This window comes from Astyanax mexicanus, chromosome 13 (assembly GCF_023375975.1).
Source record: "Astyanax mexicanus isolate ESR-SI-001 chromosome 13, AstMex3_surface, whole genome shotgun sequence".
Classification (NCBI taxonomy): domain Eukaryota; kingdom Metazoa; phylum Chordata; class Actinopteri; order Characiformes; family Acestrorhamphidae; genus Astyanax; species Astyanax mexicanus.
The window spans coordinates 36,888,122-36,906,472 of NC_064420.1; the positions used below are offsets into that span (position 1 = coordinate 36,888,122).

General features: G+C 37.7%; 1 long non-coding RNA gene across 1 annotated transcript in view; it reads right to left on the reverse strand.

Annotated features, from left to right (window-relative positions):
• LOC111194128 (uncharacterized) overlaps positions 1 to 18,351 on the reverse strand; it is a 68,648-nt gene that overhangs the window by 38,602 nt on the left and 11,695 nt on the right. The window contains exon 3 of the long non-coding RNA XR_002650937.2: positions 17,429 to 17,569. This is a non-coding gene — a long non-coding RNA (uncharacterized LOC111194128). The remainder of the gene's footprint in view (positions 1 to 17,428; positions 17,570 to 18,351) is intronic.

The following is an 18,351-nucleotide window of genomic DNA, read 5'->3' on the forward strand; positions in this document are numbered from 1 at the left end:
CACATTGCACAAGTAAGAGCAGAGTGTGAAGGTTTAATTAGCAGGGTAAGAGCACAGTTTTGCTCAAAATATTGCAATGCACACAACATTATGGGTGACATACCAGAGTTCTAAAGAGGAACATTTTGGCGCATCTGTGACCAAGACAGCACGAACCACATCCAACAGGATTAACTGTGGATGCAAGAGGAATCTGTCTGAAAGGGATGTTCGGGTGCTAACACGGATTGAATCCAAAAAACATAAAAGTATACTTAGTGAAAAGTATAAAAGTAACAGAGAAACAAAAATTGTGTGCACCAAGTCAGATGCCATGTTCCACCTGTATGGGGAATAAGGTTGTCTTGTCAGACATAAAACCTTGTGGAAACGATCATAAGTGACGGTGGTAAGTAACAAAAATCATTTAAAATTGTCATTTAAAATTCAATTAGGAAACTAATAACACTGAGGTCAAACCAAATAAATCTTTCCAATGTGACCCATATGCAACATTTGTGTCCTCCAGAAGCAAACAGCTAAAATCAACAATAAAGCAAATAGTACCAGATTTCCTTCATTGTCAAGTTAATGTACAGTGGGCACTGGCTGCAAATTCATACGCAACTTTTCATGAAAACAAGTAGTCCATTACTGCTGTTGTCCAGTTTTCCTTTTCCTCGGCACACATTTAAAACAAATTTCAAGCAAGGTCGGTCTACAAGTCACAAGAATACTCAATGCCTCGAGCCTAATGAGTTTAGAATTTAAAAATGGAGAATATTTCTGAGCATCTCAGGGTTATTTTCATGTCAAGCAACAAAAGAACATAAAAATAGAACAGCTCGATAGAAAAGAGCGCGAAAAGAGCACAAAAAGACAGAGACAGAGTAAAGGAGAGAGAGGAAAGTCCAGCTGTTTCTCACAGCTAGCTGCCAACCCATAGCAGGCGTACAGGGAAAAAATGCTCCCAAAAGAAATCTCTCACTCCTCATAAATATCCTCATAACATTCAAAGAATTAAACTACCATTTTTACTGAGAAACACACTGTCTTTATCAACCTGCTTTTAAAGAGACTCCAGTTAATTACAAAATACTCAGGTGCTGTTAGTTCAAGACATACATTCAGAACTATAACCCGACTTATAAAAACGTGTAGTGGCAAAAGAGCAAAGACAAAAAAATGGGAGAAAGAGAAGCCAACACAGCTGTCAAATTGCTCTAGAGGTCAAAGTTTGTTCACATATATTTGAATTATTTTTCCATTCTAAAGCAGACGCGACTCTGTTTTCCATACAGTGAATTGTGCCGTTATTATTGTGGCCTCCAGGACAGACAGACCGCTCAGCCTTCCTGAGCTTAGCAGAATTCTTCTGCAGCACAGCCTTCTTCCCTGAGAGTTTTATGTCTACCGGAGACACTTTCTGAGGTAAATCTCTATTACTTGACATACAGAGGAGAACCCAGCTGTGTGATGGCTTTACCATTCTCTCTCACTCATACTTCAACCCTGACACAAGCAACAAGGTGGAAGCCTCAATGGGAAACCCCACCCAAAGGTCTAATGAACCCGTATGCAGAGGGTGACTGCCTATTATTAATAAGACAGACCAACTGACAGCAAATTAACACTTAATGCTGGTTTTGCTATTGCTTTAAACTGTATAGTAACTACACATAACCCACTCACATAGCCACTAACTTTGTGACAGTTATAAGGACTTAGGCCCAATCCCATTTCACCCCTTACCCCTAGCCCTTCTTTTCGAGTGTAACCCTTGGAGGGGTGAAATCCTCCACCCTAAGAATTGGGACAACCCTTCAACAACCCCATAAGTCATCAGGAGTGCTTAAGTTCAGTCAACTAGCTGCTGCTGATTAACTAGTTAACTTTAGGGCATTGTATATCTTCAGAAAGAGGGCAGGTGGTGCAGAAATAATTTTTGTCAATTTCTTAATTCCTCTGTGATGGGGAGCTAAAATTAGCTTTGATTAGCCTATTATTATTTTATTTTTCAATTCCGCCTTAAATGCTGCAGCCCCTGCCACACCATTTAAGGTGGTACATTTCTAAAGACAAACAACGATTAAAGAAAAAAAAATTCTACGTCTATGTGTGGGGTTTTAAAAATCCTCTATTGTGCAAGTCAATAACAGGCTAAGTGAACGGGCATCATGCCGTTTAACTACAACACCAGACACATCAAATTAAATCCTTGACTATAAAGCTAAACAGCTAAAAGTAGTTTAAAAAAATACACAGAATGTCTAACGTGTTTATATTTAATATATTGTTTAATTTTGCAAAAATCACTGAAATTTATCAGAATTTTTTTACTGCAAACAGATTAAGGCCAGAAAGTTTACTGGTTGGCTGTTCATGCTAACTGGTTTATGAATTACATATTGCGCATAAAAGTATTTAATGATGTTGCACAGTATGTTGTAAATGTTTAAAAACAACAACCCCCTAAAGAAAAATAAAAAAACAACTAACTGCACAATCTGACATTGCTTTAACTGAATCAATTTACAATTTAAGTTTTGCCATGAATTGCAGGGGTCATTTTGTATTAGCTATTTATAATATAAATATCCTGTAGGTTGTGCACAGACATATTAGCAGACAGATTTGCTAACTCGGCCTCAGGCGATTTTCTGTAATTGTGGCTCTTCTGTTGATTCTTTCTTAAATATGAGGCTCCTTTGGGACAACAGCCCAGTGAGCAGCACTGATTGAAGGCCTCTGGTGAAAGAATCATGATTGTTGCCTAAAACAGTGTACATATCTTAAAAAGAGCTGATTTCAGGCAGTATGAAATACAGCCTCTTCACCACAGAAAACATGATCATGTCTGAGCCACATATGCACTTCTGAATCTGGTTCACAATGGCCTCTATTCACAAATGTTTTGACTCTTCCTGTAAATAATATACTGATCTATATTTCTTTCCACCCTTCAATAAAGCAGCTTTTGTCCATTCTGTGTATGAACCCGTGGCCCTGCAGACAGATCCATGTGGCTACGACCACAAACAATTGCCTATTGTGTGTGTGGATAGAGCGATACTTCACCGGGAGAAGAACGCAGAAGTGCCCTCCACATTTACCAAACTCAAAACTTCAACAGCTCCCAGTAAAACAGTCAAATTGTTCAGAGAAAATGCTTCAGACCGCACAGCCCTGTGCCTCGACCCCAGCTCCACTGCTTCTGCAGAGGCAGCAGGACCGTCTGAATGTGTTCCTATGTGTTTTCCTGTCTCTGGCTAATAATTGCTGATTGGGTTAAGTTGTTTACTCTGTCGTTATCAGAGCCGACACAGAAAGGCCGTTCTTCTTTGCTCCTTCATCCTAAGAGCGCTGCTAGGAAGAAAACTTGTTTACCATCACTCGACCAACACAACAGATAAACGCCCTGTTGCACTTCACCATATGATGATATGTCGTCACTTGTTTTCAGCTGAACCGTCAGAGATGAGGGGAAAATAAATTATGGATTAGAAGCTGCATCACTAATTTCAATCACTCTGGTCATGGTTAATTCAGCTGAAATGCTAAACTGTGGTAATATAATTAGGTCAGGGTTTGGGGCCTAAAAGCAAATGAAAGAGGATCAAAAACATCATGGTACATTTTACAAAATGTGTACATACTGAATGTGTGCCACCTTCTATAGAACAATCATTTAAAAACAATTGGTTTATAATAAAATCTTGTTCTAACAATTTTATATGCAATTTGAAAAATGCATTTGCTGAAGAAAAAAAAAGGATTGAAATTTGTATATGACAAAAAATTGTGACTTAATGGTAAAAGTATTAAAAGTTTTAAGCAAACAAAAGCTTTAAAAGTATTCTATTTGTCTTTGCTGTACAGGGAAGGCTTTCTATTACATTATAGAGCAATGCTGTAAGGATTTGATTGATTCAGCACTGACAAAAGCATTAATGAGGTCAGGGTGCTAGACCACCCAACTCCACAACTAATCCCAAAAGTATTAGTATAAGTTACAAGGACATGAACCACCACTGCATATACCCCTAAAACGCACACACAGCAGGCCAAAATAGAGAATAAACTTTAATACCCTTGATTTCATCAGAAACAATGTACGAGTGTGTGTCCAAACACTAGTCCATATATTGTAAAATTCCTGCAAAGATCAAAAGACAAGCAACAAAGTCTAGCACCACTCATGACTGTGATAAGTGTGTTGTATAAGAGAGGAGTGTTCCAGTGGGATCTTATAAAAACTGATTGAAGCAGGTCTTGTAAGGGTGTAGATTAGACGTTCCAACGATGGAAAAACATTCGTGACCCAGGATGGACATATCCTGCAGTGTGTGACAGCAGGTTACTGTAGGACAGCCATAAAGATGACAGACAGCAGCTATCTGGGGGTGAGCACGGCTCTGTAATCTCACCCAGCTTGCTTTTCCCTTGATGCTGCATATTAACATGATTGAACTAGACTGGAATTGCTTATGACTTTGTTGCTTGCGCTTTTGTGTGCTCTTTGATCACAGGGTCTTGGATTTTACAGATTGCCACTGCGCAATATGGATGGATCCAAACAAAAGTAGTCTGAAGATCATTTCCAAGAACTTCCAGTAAATGTGATTCCACAAAGAGAACGTTTTGCTAAATAAGCTTTTCTTTTTGCAATAGAGCATGACAAATGCCAAACATTATTCACAGTCTGCCGACAGCTCCAGAAAGCTGCATTCATGTATTCCTTGGAAAATTAGGAAAGAAAAAAATTAAGAAAAAAGGAGCTTTTGGATTGATAAAAGTGAAAAGTGGGTGAAGCAGTTACATAAAGACACGTTTGAGAATGCAAATTCTAGGAGAAGATACTGGGCCAACATGAAAATGACTCCGTTACACACACTGTTGGCTGTTCCCCTTGGGTTGTCAGTGCATGTAAAATATAAAATATCTTTAAAATAAGTGAAAATGTCAAATAATGTTAGTAAGAAAGTAAAGAAGTAAAGAAATAAATAAATGGAAATACTAGGTTTGTGTGAGACAACTGAGCCCCTTCACTGAAGAACCATATATAAACAGTTTATTTGCTGTTGGAAGTTACTTTAAAATGAAAGAACAGCTTATTTTTCCCAAAAGGGAGAAATGGTGGAAATACTGTTCTTCACTGGAAGAGCTCAATTTCTAAAAAATCTGACCTTTCTTAGTAATGATTGTGCCACAGTCCTAACTCGACCACAGCCAAAACTCAATTAAGACCTGAAACCTTGTTAAAGGTTGTTTAAAGAGACTACATTTCTTAGTGGGCCTACATTTTTGCATGATGCTTTTTAAAGTAAAAAAATAAAAAATAAAAGTAATAATAATCTTGCTTAAAAATGCTTAAAAAGAATTAAGAAAGATTTCAGATTGTTATTAATTGCATGGACTTTGGAGAAAAGTTGATCTTTCTGTTATTAGTGAACACTAACTAAAAAGGGAATTATTGAACTTGGGTAGTGTAAATATTTAATGACATTGTACAGTTGGGAACAATTAAAAAAAATTTTTGTATTCATTCAATGATCAGCAGAGTTTTCCAGTAATTCAGTTAACATGTTTACATTAATTAGGGTAATCAGATAATGGCAAAATACCAGCCAATAAACTTAGAGTAAGACATGTTGTAAAACTACATGCAGCTTTCTTTCTACATCGAGCCACAGTATGAAAATACATCCGTTAATAGTTAATTTTTGAATACTTCACTTTAAAAAAAGTTTTGTTGCCATTTCAAAGGTGCTGTATTAAACAGTGCTTACTTTTTTTCAGAGCCACAGTCTGTTTTCACGCATGCACAGACTGAGAATTCTAAGAGTTAATGTTAAGACTACCTGTGAACTGGAAAATACAATTACTGAAATATTATTCACCTCTTTTTTCCAGGTTTTTTAGATCCTATGTTGATCTAAGAAATCAGTACGCTGTTTACATGATTACGTAAATGATGATGTTTGAAATAACTGCAGGAATCCATTCATTCATCAAATAACTGTTAATGCAGTTTTCAAAATAGAATAATCAAGACTTTGATTGTTCTTTCAAGGTTTTGACTCCCCTGGACATAAATGTAAAATAAACTTTAGTTTGCATACTTGATAGCTCTGAATGTTGTTTATTATTATGGCAAATCTATAATAACATTTAGATTGTTTTTTTTTTACAGTATTGCCCAGCCCTACAATATGTGAAGAGAAATTAGTATATTTCCAATAATCTCTGTGCACATTTGAGCAGATCAGCTGCGTAAGTATCTCCAAGACATTGTCTCATGTCCTGTCACACCCTGTATCTTAGCAGTTGATCATCAATCGTCATTTTCCACTGGGGACAGTGTGCTCTTAAAGGCAGTTAGAGAAGATTTCTTTGGGTTCAATGAACAGGAAAAGCCTCAGACTATAAGAATTACATAATATCTGCTGCTTTTATGGCCGCGAGCGCTGCCTGACACGGCTACCATATTTTATAAGCAGCATTATCAGAATTATATGAAAGAGAACTCACAAAAGCACCATTACTGAGGGAAGGGCAATAAGATTACATACAAATGTACAATATTACGAGCCTTAAAGCCACGAGCAGACAAGTTAAAGATTCCTGACCGTAAACCTGTATCTTTATTGACTGTCTTCATATTCCGAAGATCCTCTTTGTTTGTGATGAGAATAACATCACTGTAAGGGTTTACGTTGGGTGAGTCCCAGGGTTCATCAACAGTTCAGGGGTAACATTCTTTCATCATGTATGAATTAAGAGCCACCTCCCCCTGGCTGCCCATGGCCTCATGCACATCCTGATCAAACACAGTGGTTAATATTCCACCAGCCAACAGTTAGAGATGGATAGAGCTGTAGTAGTAAGCAGCACAACTCACTTTACAATTACGTTTTATGTATTTTTAAATAAACTTTTACATAGTAAAATTAAAGACCAACAATTTTTAACTGTATTTGTTGTTTTACTCTAAAATGAATGCTAGGTATTTTACAGTTTAAATAGTTAAAAAACACAAGCAAAATAAGTTAAAGTATTATTAAAAAAGAAATTATTACTTTTTCCATTGATTGCATGAAACAAAATAAACAATATTTTCCAAATCAAATAACTTCACATACAGTATTGTTTATATAGAACGTGAAAATGAATGAGCTTTGGTTGTTCACTTTGTAATAATTTTATATACGATTTGAACATTGCCTGCATCCATATAACTATACATACTCGTCTAAATGGAAAAGCTCCATACCTGAGCAAAAATTACTTTCGCCTTAAAAAAGAAATTTCATTAAATACCAATGAAATGTAATGTAATCTAATATGATCTGGAGATTTCACAAGCAAAAACACACTTTAGTGCAGATATACATTTTAAATAAATGTGCTTAATTGCCTAGAACTTAATTGCCTGCTCCTTTTCTTTTTCACACTTTTTTTTCAGATATTTTGGGACCTTTGCTTCCAGAAAGTTTTGTTGTAACATTTTCCTTATGTTACAGTGCAGTCTAAACTATTCAAATTAAGCTAGAAAAAGATGATTTCTGATAACATTAGAACATACAAAATGCAACACTTAAAACTACTAGTAAAGGTTTTTTCATTTGAACTAAATGCAAATCAATTATTTTCACATAATATTCAGTAACATATCGACTGTCTTGCTAATGATATATCATAGCAAAAGTATTTTGTTAAAAACTAAAGAAGTTTTTTTTTAAATCAATAAAAGGTTCTTTTTTATGAATAAACTATCACTTACGGAATTCTTTTTATTCAAATTTGTGTAGCCTGTAGAAATTTCTGACCTATGACATACTTTAATAAAAGGTACTAGTTATTTGAATAGAAATTTCTAAAGAAAGAAATACTGGAAAAATACAGTAGAATTGATCTGTTTTTCTTTTTTTATAAATACATATTCTGGTTTCGGCCAGATCTTACTAGCGTATTTAATAGTCTGCACTACAACACCCCCAATCAGACTACAGCTTGCACTTTTCACAAACTTTATTTTCTCCTCTGTTACACTGTAAAGATTTTAGCACCAGATTCAACCTCCAGTAACCTCTCTCACTTAAAAAAACACAGACAGGATTTATATGCTGTCTATCTCTTCTGATTGAGCTTTATCTGTTTATTGATATACAGAAGTTCTGTCATAAAAACACTGGAGAACGACACGGCTCAGCAATTTCCTGTATCAGCAGGTTACACCTTTTCAGCAGCAGCTTTTCACGCGGTTGTCAGCTTCATTTCACACCTATGACTTCAAGAGCTATTTACTCCCTGACCGCCGCTTTAAGACTGCTGCTTTCATTTGCTCAAGTTTCCTGTGATTTTTCGTAAGTGCTGTCAAGGTTCAGTGCACACGTGTGCTCGAAGTCGCTGTGGTGTGTGACCCGGGGGTTAAAATTAGCAGCAAGACCTAAGGTAGCTGGTGTTACGGTGGTTTTAAGTGTGTACAGAATGTATAGGCAGGTATAGCAGAATTATTCCCTGCAGCTTACAGTCACCACAGCCTGTAATCATTGTTCTTTTACTTGTATTCCCTCTGCATCTCACTTTTTCTTTCCAAACGAGTTCCTCTGCTGCATTCCAGCAGGATTTTGCAGGATTTACAACGCAACCATTTTTCTTGGGATCAGCAGTTTCTCCTGTGTGTGTGTGTGTGTGTGTGTGTGTGTGTGTGTGTGTGTGTGTGTGTGTGTGTGTGTGTGAAAAACACACAACTGCATGCTGAATCAGTGGCTCAGGTGCACCAGTCATTGTGAGCGGGAAAGCAGACAGAAGGAGCTGTATATTAATCTGTGTTCACATTAAAACGTCCATTATGAGCAGTGTTAAGGCCCAGCACCTGCGCACTGTATTTATCACATTACTCGCATATCTCCCTTCATGCATAATGGCCTAAAATTGAGAGCACGACTCTCACTCCCACAGTCTGGGGCGAGCCTTTCTATTCTCATCGTTCAGCTGTAAATCAAGAGCTTGGCTGGCTATTAAGCAGTCCTGTTCAAAGGCTTGGAAGCAGAAAGAGAGAGAGAGATATGAAACCGAGCTCAGATTACTGCACAGATAAGTCTGAAAAGAAACATTTTGTCCCCTGCCTACAGATCTGCAGACTCACATCTCCCTTTGCAGCCTGTTCTCTGCAAATGGAAAGAATGAACCAGCTCTGTATCTCATAAACTGTGCTCGGTATCGCTCTGTATCGAGCAAGAGCATATTTTCTGCTCTTGGGTCATTAACAGGAATTATTGGCTACCATGGGCTATCACAACTGGTCAGACTTCAGCACTCGTATGACGTCCAGACAGCTAAGTGTCTCAGCATGCAGGCCTTCATTCCAGCAGCCTCGCCCTTTCCCCACCGCCAGCACTCCAGACTGTAAAACGTAATGCACTGAATTTACACCATTCACATGTGTACCTCATTCCACATGAACACAATAGGTTAGGCTATATAAATGCAATTGTGTTGATATACTCTACTTTCTATTGTCCTAAAACTCTTCCTTTAATAGCAAAACAGAAAATTAAGTTAAATTCCAATTTGGCCTGTCACAATAACTACATTATCGACTTATTGAACAATAAATGAACACTACCTTAATAATATTTCACAATTGTGATATCGTCTATTGTGTTTATTTTAAATGTTTGTTCACACATATAACAAAGAACAGTACTATAGCCATGCTGTAAAAAAAAACTTCAATAACTGCAACTCAATACACATGGTGTGAGCTGCAGTAGAAAAGGTGTATACATTTCCCAAACTATGATTATTTAAATTTTTGTTGTATTTAAAAGGTTACACATGCTTTGTATGAATGTCAGTGACATTTAACTGGTCTTAAATGACAATAATATTGTTTATCACAATCATTTCTGAGAGATCATCCACAAAAAAAAATGCTATTGTGACAGGCCTTATTCCAATAAACATTAATGGTCAATGCAAAGGAAGACAGAATTCAGAACAACACTGGTTCTGCTTGATGACAACAGTACTTAGTGCCTATGTACAGGCAAAATTATACATAAAATCTGATGTGACCGACTGCATTCCTATGCCCGCAATCCCTCAAATTCAAATCTCATCGAGGACCACATATGAAAGCACATTATAATTATTATGGGGGGCGATATGGGCCTAAAAAAAAATATATTTCATATCATATCAATATATTTCATGGTATTTTTGCGATAAAACAATATTCTTGGCGATATGACAAAACACTAATTAACTTTTTTTTTTTAAGAATACACTACTGCAACAAAATGAAAATTAAATTTTATGATTGCATAAGATATGATATGGCACACCCCTAAGATATAAAAAAATACAAGAATTTATCAGATTGAAACAGAAGTCAATAATCTAGAATGGCATGATCCTAATAATGCACTCTAAATATCTCCATATATCCAGGGCTGAAGTAAAATAAATGATACCAGACATATATAATCTGTCTCTAGTAGATAATTAAAGGGAAATGAGAACAGTGTGAATTTTTATTTTGATAAAAACGACAAAAAAGGTGGGTGATATGGCACAATATTAAAAAATGTTGGTGATAATATTGTGTATGATACAATATGGCACACTTCTAATTATTGAGGATTGTTGACTAGGAAGCACACAAAACAAGCCAACTCTCAGGTAAGTTTCCAAGCAGAAATACAGCAAAATACTACTCATTAGGTGAACCTGTAAAGCTTGCCCAACCTAGCAGCAGTTACTATGGCCTGCCCACTCCCCAGGGCTTCCATATCCGCCTGGTAGAGCAGATTAGCGCTGCTAAATTACAGTATGTGGTGAAAACGCAGAAGAAAAAAAAAAACAGCAAAAAAGCGAATTGTGGTGTCTGGCTGGGGGCTTGTGATGTCTAGCCAACAGGGAGAGCTGTGAACCACAGAGGGCTGTGAATAATTTCTCCACAGGAAGCCGGCCTGTTCACATGGGCTCCTGCCGCTGGTCCTTACCTCACGTTCTCGCCCACATGTTTTTAATCACCATTCACAAACACAAGACTAAAAGCACAATTAAGAACCGCCTGTGATGAGCATTCCAACGGGATATTCTCAGCCATGCTTGAAATGCTTTCCTCAAACAGTAGAATAACGCAGGTAGCACGTGAGGACAGCCACAACTAAGCAGCACTTGCCTGTACTAACACACACACACACACACAAACAGCTTAGCTCAGCTGTAGTATGCTAGCTCTTTGTCGTAAGACATTTTTAACCTCTTAAATTCTAAGCTCTTGAGTCCAGATCTACATTCTTTACATAAGTAGTTGAGAGCTGGGATCAACGTAATGCTTTTTCATTTTTGCTAATTAATATGTATTTTACTGTAAGTAAAAGTATCTTTTTATACCGATAACCTGCATATCTTTGCTGCTAACAATAAATCAAACTTTGTTTCCAGTTCAAACTGTTTGTCACAGAGGAGTGAAGCTCGTGTAAAATTTACAATATGCCACACTGGTTGGATTATTTGTAACAGATGGAGAGGTTAGCTGCTAGATCTAACGGGTGCTAAAAAGTCTGGAAAATACTTACAATCCCCTCAAAAAGTATTGGAACAGTGAGGCCAATCACTTTAATTCTGATGTAGTTTGAAAACATTTGGGTTTGACATTAAGACAAAATATAAAATCAACATTTCTGCTTTTATTTCCGAGTATTTACATCTGGATTTGATGCACAGTACAGAAGATAGCACCTTTTTTCTTGTGATCACACTATTAAAAACAGAAACTTAAATAAGACTTAATATTGAGTAGCAAAATTCTATGCTTGCTCTAACTGCATCAAGTCTGTGATCCAGTGACATCACAAAACTTTTGCGATCTTCTTTTGTGATGCTTTTAGAAGCTTTCACTGCAGCCTCTTTCGGGTTTTTTTTGTTTCCTCTGCAGCAGGTTAAATGCATGTGCTATAGGGTAAAGGGTTAAATAATCTCTACAATCTTCCACTTCTTGCCCTTGATGAACATTGTATTTTTGGCAGTGTGTTCTGTGTCATTATCTTTTTACATGATGAGATATCTCCCAATTAGTTTGGTTGCATCCATCTTATAAATGTTTACATTGACTCATTTTTTTCATTTTTTATTAAATCCAAATGTTTTCAGTCTAGAACTGAAATAATGGAATTGATTTGGCTGTTCCAATACTTTTGAAGGGAAGTATACCCTATGCTGGTAGTATATCACACACCCACTTGTTTCTACGATCATTGCCGATTTTAATAGCTCCACTGACCGTATAGGAGCACTTGGTAATTCTATATTTACAGACTGCAGTCCACCTGTGTCTCTACATACTTTATTAACCTCCTCTCAGCCTGTGTGTCAAATGGTAAGGACCCCACAGGACCACCACAGGGCAAACATTTGTTTGTGCCCTGCTCTCCCTAACATACTGTTGTCAATAGCAGTAGCTATTGGATCATAAGCCATAAGATTACTGCATGAAGGGATTAGGCCTGTCTGATGTCTTTGGTAGGAGCTGTAAATGTGTCGAAAACGTAACTGCATTAGACCATGATTCCATTACGCCTATGCAGTATGATATAAATTATTTCTCTCACAGAGAACTGTGATTCATACATTGACCTTTGCACAACAGCAGGGCTGTGGCTGATGTGCCAAAATCAAAATTTACTGAAATTCCATTCAGTCTGCTCAATTTCACAATTTCTCCACAGAGCTGCACAAGTTAACGGTGCTTAAAAAACCTCCCAAAGACATGTTGAGATTATCCAGCATATTTAAATGACACATAATGGTGCATATAAACATAGTGAGGTCGGAAGCTTCTTGCTTAAAACGCTTAATCACCGCCTATCGTAATGTAGATCTCCCTCGACTCGCCACAGACAGACAGACAAGACCAGCAGTTATGTACACACTCCAGCAACCAACCACATTTAAAATGAAACAGTTATACGAGTTGGATTTAGTGCTGATGTAGTCAGACTGGTGGTGTGTTGCAGTACTGAGCCACTGAGTCAGAGTCAGTGCCTCTGTGAGTCAGTAGGCTACAGTAGTTTCAGCAGTCTGGACCACAAACTCTCCACCTGCTGCAGCTTTCAGTCAGTCACCCACCCTGACCCCGGCTAGCCTTATCCGCCCCTCTCCTCCCCTCCACGTGATGGAGGGCTGAAGTAATTACTGCTGCTAACTATGATAAATTGCATGCCTAATTAAACGGGACACTCAAACAAACTGCTTGTTCATTAATCAGTCTTGTTCACCCCTTTTTTCCGCTTTCAAGTGGGCTCTGGAAGCCATTTGTAGCAATTACGCGTCTTTCCATGACCAGCCTTAGCCACTTACAGCTCAGACGTGCACCAGCAAGTGGGTTGGCCCTCCTCCTTCCTGCCCTCCTGCCCCCTCATGGGTGGTACACCAGAGATGCCCTTGAGTTGGGCAGAGCCATATGGGCAAAATTATCCCACACACTGGAGCATGGAGTTAAGAGACCAAATTGAACACAGAGCACATTCTTTGTCAGCAGAGGCCCTTACCAGAGTAAAAATAAATAAAGAATCCCAAGTATGTTTACCTGCATACCGCACATGACATGAGAGACTGCTGCTGTATATGAAATAGAGGTGGTTTGATTTTGTAAGAGATGTATTAATATGATGTATACACTGTGTTCCAAATTATTATGCAAAAAGTGTTTAGGAGTGATAAGGTAAGATTTTTTTTGTTTGTCAGTTAAACTCATCGATGGTGATGTGTGTCAGGGCTCTTTGCATCACTGAAAGCAATTGCAGACACCTGTGCTAATTATTTGGTAGGTGTGTCCAATTAAAGGCAAGACTACTTAAGAAGGCTGTCCCACATAATTAAGCAGCCTACATTTTTAGCCAAAATGGGAAAGAAAAAGGATGTGTCGGCTGCTGAGAAGCAACAAATTGTGGAGTGTTTAGGTCAAGGCATGACTAAAATCAACATTGCCAAGACACTTCATTGTGATCATCGCACAATCAAGAAGTATGTAGCTGATTCAGAGCACACACGTGTGCGTGCTGATAAAGGAAAATTGAGGACTCTTTCCAACAGGCAATTTTGTCAAGTTAAAAGAGCAGCTGCAAAAATGCTTTGTCATAGCAGCAGACAAGTTTTTGAAGCTGCTGGTGCCTCCAACATCCCCCGAACAACAAGATGCAGGGTCCTTCCATCCTGTCGACCTCCTCTACCCAATGCACACAATCAGAAATGGCTCCAGTGGTCCAAACAATACATAAAGACTGACTTCAAAACTGTTTTGTTCACCGATGAGTGCCGTGCAACACTCGATGGTCCAGATGGATGGAGTGGTGGATGGCTGGTTGATGGACACCCCATGCAAAAAAGGCTATGGCTCCAAAAAGGAGGAGGTGGAGTAATGTTTTGGGCTGGAATCATGGGGAGAGAGATTGTCGGGCCCTTTAGGATCCCTGAAGGGGTAAAGATGACCTCCATAATGTATGTGAAGTTTCTCAAACAGCACTTCCTGCCATAGTTCAAGAAGAAGAATCGCGCATTCCGCAGCAAGATCATTTTCATGCATGATAATGCACCGTCTCATGCTGCAAAGAACACATCTGCATCTCTGGCTGCTATGGGCATAAAAGGGGACAAACTTATGGTGTGGCCGCCATGCTCCCCTGACCTCAACCCTATTGAGAACCTCTGGAGCATCATCAAAAGGAGTGTCTATGATGGTGGGAGGCAGTTTACATCTAAACAACAGCTCTGGGAGGGTATTCTGTCTGCATGCAAAACAATTTAAGCAGATACCATCCAAAATCTGACAAATTCAATGGACGAGAGAGTTCAGAAGATCCTTTCAAACAAGGGGTCCTATGTGCAATTGTAAGATCTCCTAGAATAAAGTTTTGACTGGAAAACTGTTTGATTTCAGTTTGTAATAACCTGCTAATGCTTATAATTTCATAAATGACCAATTTTTTGTTCTTTATAAAAATAAAAAGGTTGAAAACTCTGCTGTGCATAATAATTTGGAACATGCATTTTGAGTGTTTTATTTTTTTTAAATATACTGTTATCATTGGCAGTTTGTTCAAAAACCTTTCAATTGTACTCTAATAGTCGATGACTAGAAAATTACAATGACTGCAATTCATATAGGTAATTTTGGAAAATCTGAGAAAATATTATTTGCATAATAATTTGGAACACAGTGTATTTATGTACAAGGCCTTATGATGTGTGACACGAGAGTATTTCCTATTGTAGAACTATTTTCACGCTTATGAACGTTACCTATGCAAAGGTGACAAATTAGATCACTTATTACACTGTTCCCTGAGGCTTCAAGGAAATATTTGTGTTATGCTTTGGTCAGAGTACCTACAATATAAAACACTGCTGTTTAGACGGGGTCAGGTTTGGGGGCAGTGCTCAGAATTGCCTGTTTGACAGTAGTCATTTCGCATCCTATTCCTTTCAACTGAGATAGCCACCACAAGCCTGCGCTGAATATAGAACTGCATATTGGCAAAGAAATTGGCGAAACAATACGTATTACGATACAGAAGTTATAATTCAATATATTGTGATTTATTATTTAAATCAAATTTTAGATAAAAACAGTATCATAACCATGGAAGGTTGACTTTTTATGCAACCAAACAGCTGGATCAAAAATAAAACAACACTGCCTTTTAGTAGTCAGGATTAAAAAGGCTACAGTACTGGTAAAGAAAATATCCCAGTTAGAGGTGTGCCATATCGTATTGTACGCAACAATATAATATTTTTAATATTATACCCTGAAATATTAGACTCCCCTAACTATCACGAGGATACTACTTTTTTCCCCATTTTCATTATTTCTTTTATTTATTTTAAAAATAAAAGTAAAAATTGATTTTACTCTAATTTATTCCTGGATATACGGAGCTCATTATTAGTATCATGACATTCTGGATGATTGACTTCTGTAACAAATCTGATGAAATTCTTCTATTTTTTAATACCTCTGCGTGCGTCATATTTTATGCAAGAATAGACTTTTTATTTTGTCGTAAGTGTATTCTTAAAATGTCACCAAGAGTATCGTTATCACAAAAATATCATGAAATATCATATTATTTTAGGGCCATATCGCCCACCCCTAATCCCAGTACAATACGATATTGACACTCTCTTACTTCCCTACACCGTACATCAAAACAGCTCAGCAGAGTTTAACTTTATGCAAATAAGTACAGCTGCTCTTCTGTGTCTAGCCAATAGGAGAAAAGTAGGCTGGTCACAAACAGAACAGGTGCTAAGAAGCTGACAAAAGGCAGGTATCTGGATTTGCAAAATTATAGATTTGAATGGACAGTATTATCCCACAATGCAATGTGAAACAGAAAGAGACTAGCTATTTGTGTCTAGAAATAATGCAGGTATTAATTAAAGTGGTGCTACAACAGGAACAGGCGAACACGTAGAACTTGTAGTGATATGCTGGCACTGCAATATTTGATAATACAGTTTCAGCAAACCTGCCAAACCCTACTATTAAGATTAGAATAGTCTATATCTTGATAATAATGGTGGAAATCACAGGACAGGTCATAATGCATTATCAAGATACTTTGCCCACAATACCAATGATCTCATAATACTGCGATTCTGTGATACTTAATGTATCACAAGACAATTCACTATGATACTTCATGTCCTCTGTGTTACTGAAGAGAAAAATAAATTCCTAAATAAATAAATAAATACCAGAAATCATGTATATACTGGTGTCAGTATTCTTTAGGGCATGTTAACCCTATTCTGTTGATTAGCTCCCCCCACAAGAAGTAATGTCTTAGGAAGTATATGATTCAAGAAAAAAATATTTGACCTCCCACATCGATATGATTTTATGGTTTGGTTGGCACTTTAAATGATGAAAGGTATCCAAGCAGGTTTGCTAATCGATCTCAAGTGGATGTTAATTTGTCGCTTATTCACTGAAACCTATTAACTTTAAACACAGAACGCACATTTATTGTGCCAATTTTGGCCAAATGGGTTAAGTTGCCATATGTTCACACCACCCATAATAATAATAATAATAATAATAATAATAATAATAAGACAATGCAAATTGTAACTGTCTGCTTTCAGAGGTTACAACAGATCACAGACCTGTCTTCGCTGAACGGTTGGTAAAGCTGCTAATTTGTTTGGGGCACGAAATTGGCCTGAAATACAGCCTCCTTTTACTGCCATGTTTACAATAGCTACTAACACCCACAGTCATATGTTCTAAATGAATAAAACCACTCATATAGAAACCAAAATAAAATGTGACTAATGCTTAACAGAAAACACAGCAAACTGGGTGGTTTCTATCATTAGAACCTGTGAAGAGTTCAAAGCTGAAGCTGTGCTGTTTTTGACCTCTTACCTGCTTGCTGGTAACAATAAAGATGATCAATTCAGTGAGGAGTACAGAGAATTATTCATCTGCTCCATTTAGACCAGCTAATTCACCATTGGTTACTGGGCAGCTTGTTGATTCATGATGACATATGGACCTGAAGGAAGGCTGAAAAGAGAGGGGGGGAAAGAAAAGTGAGCAGATGGTGGTAAGGCCTTGCTGACATGAGAGTTGTGTCACACTTCCCCTCTGGCACTGAACACACAGTGCAGTAACCACTCGGACTCCCGGCTTCCAGCATAGCTGTGGGGATCCACACTGACACACTGTCCACTCCCACACAGTCCAGACCCACAAAGCCATTCTCACAGCTTTTACATACAATTTCACAAACACAAAGGTGCCAAAAAGTTTCTGTTTTGTGATGCTCATTCAAGAAGAACCAGAACAAAATCTTTAGTTGTGCCTGAAATGAGGTCAAATTGTTGGATCTTTAATAATCTAAATGAGACGTGATTGAGAATATTTGGAGTAGTATTAAGATATAAAATAAAGGTGAACGAAAGACTTATTTGAGCAATGGCTGAATCACTTTCTGTTCTCCAAAAGACTATGTTTAAAAATCAGAGATGTCAGTGTTAGAAACCATAAAGCCTTAAAGGTTTGAAGAACCTAGTTTTAGACACATGGTAGGTGAACTGGCTATACTAAATCGCCCATTTGTGTGTGTGTGTGTGTGTGTGTGTGTGTGATACCCTAAGATGGACTAGTGCCCTGTCCAGGGGTCTCGTTCCCTTGAGAATGGTGCCATGTAATACTGTGGATATTTCTGCTTTGCACACAGTGAATCTGACCAGGAACAAGCATATTAGAAGACAGTCAAATGTTCATCCATTAAAATAACCATTTTCCCCACTGTATATATTCAATCAGCTGTACTAAGGACGTCC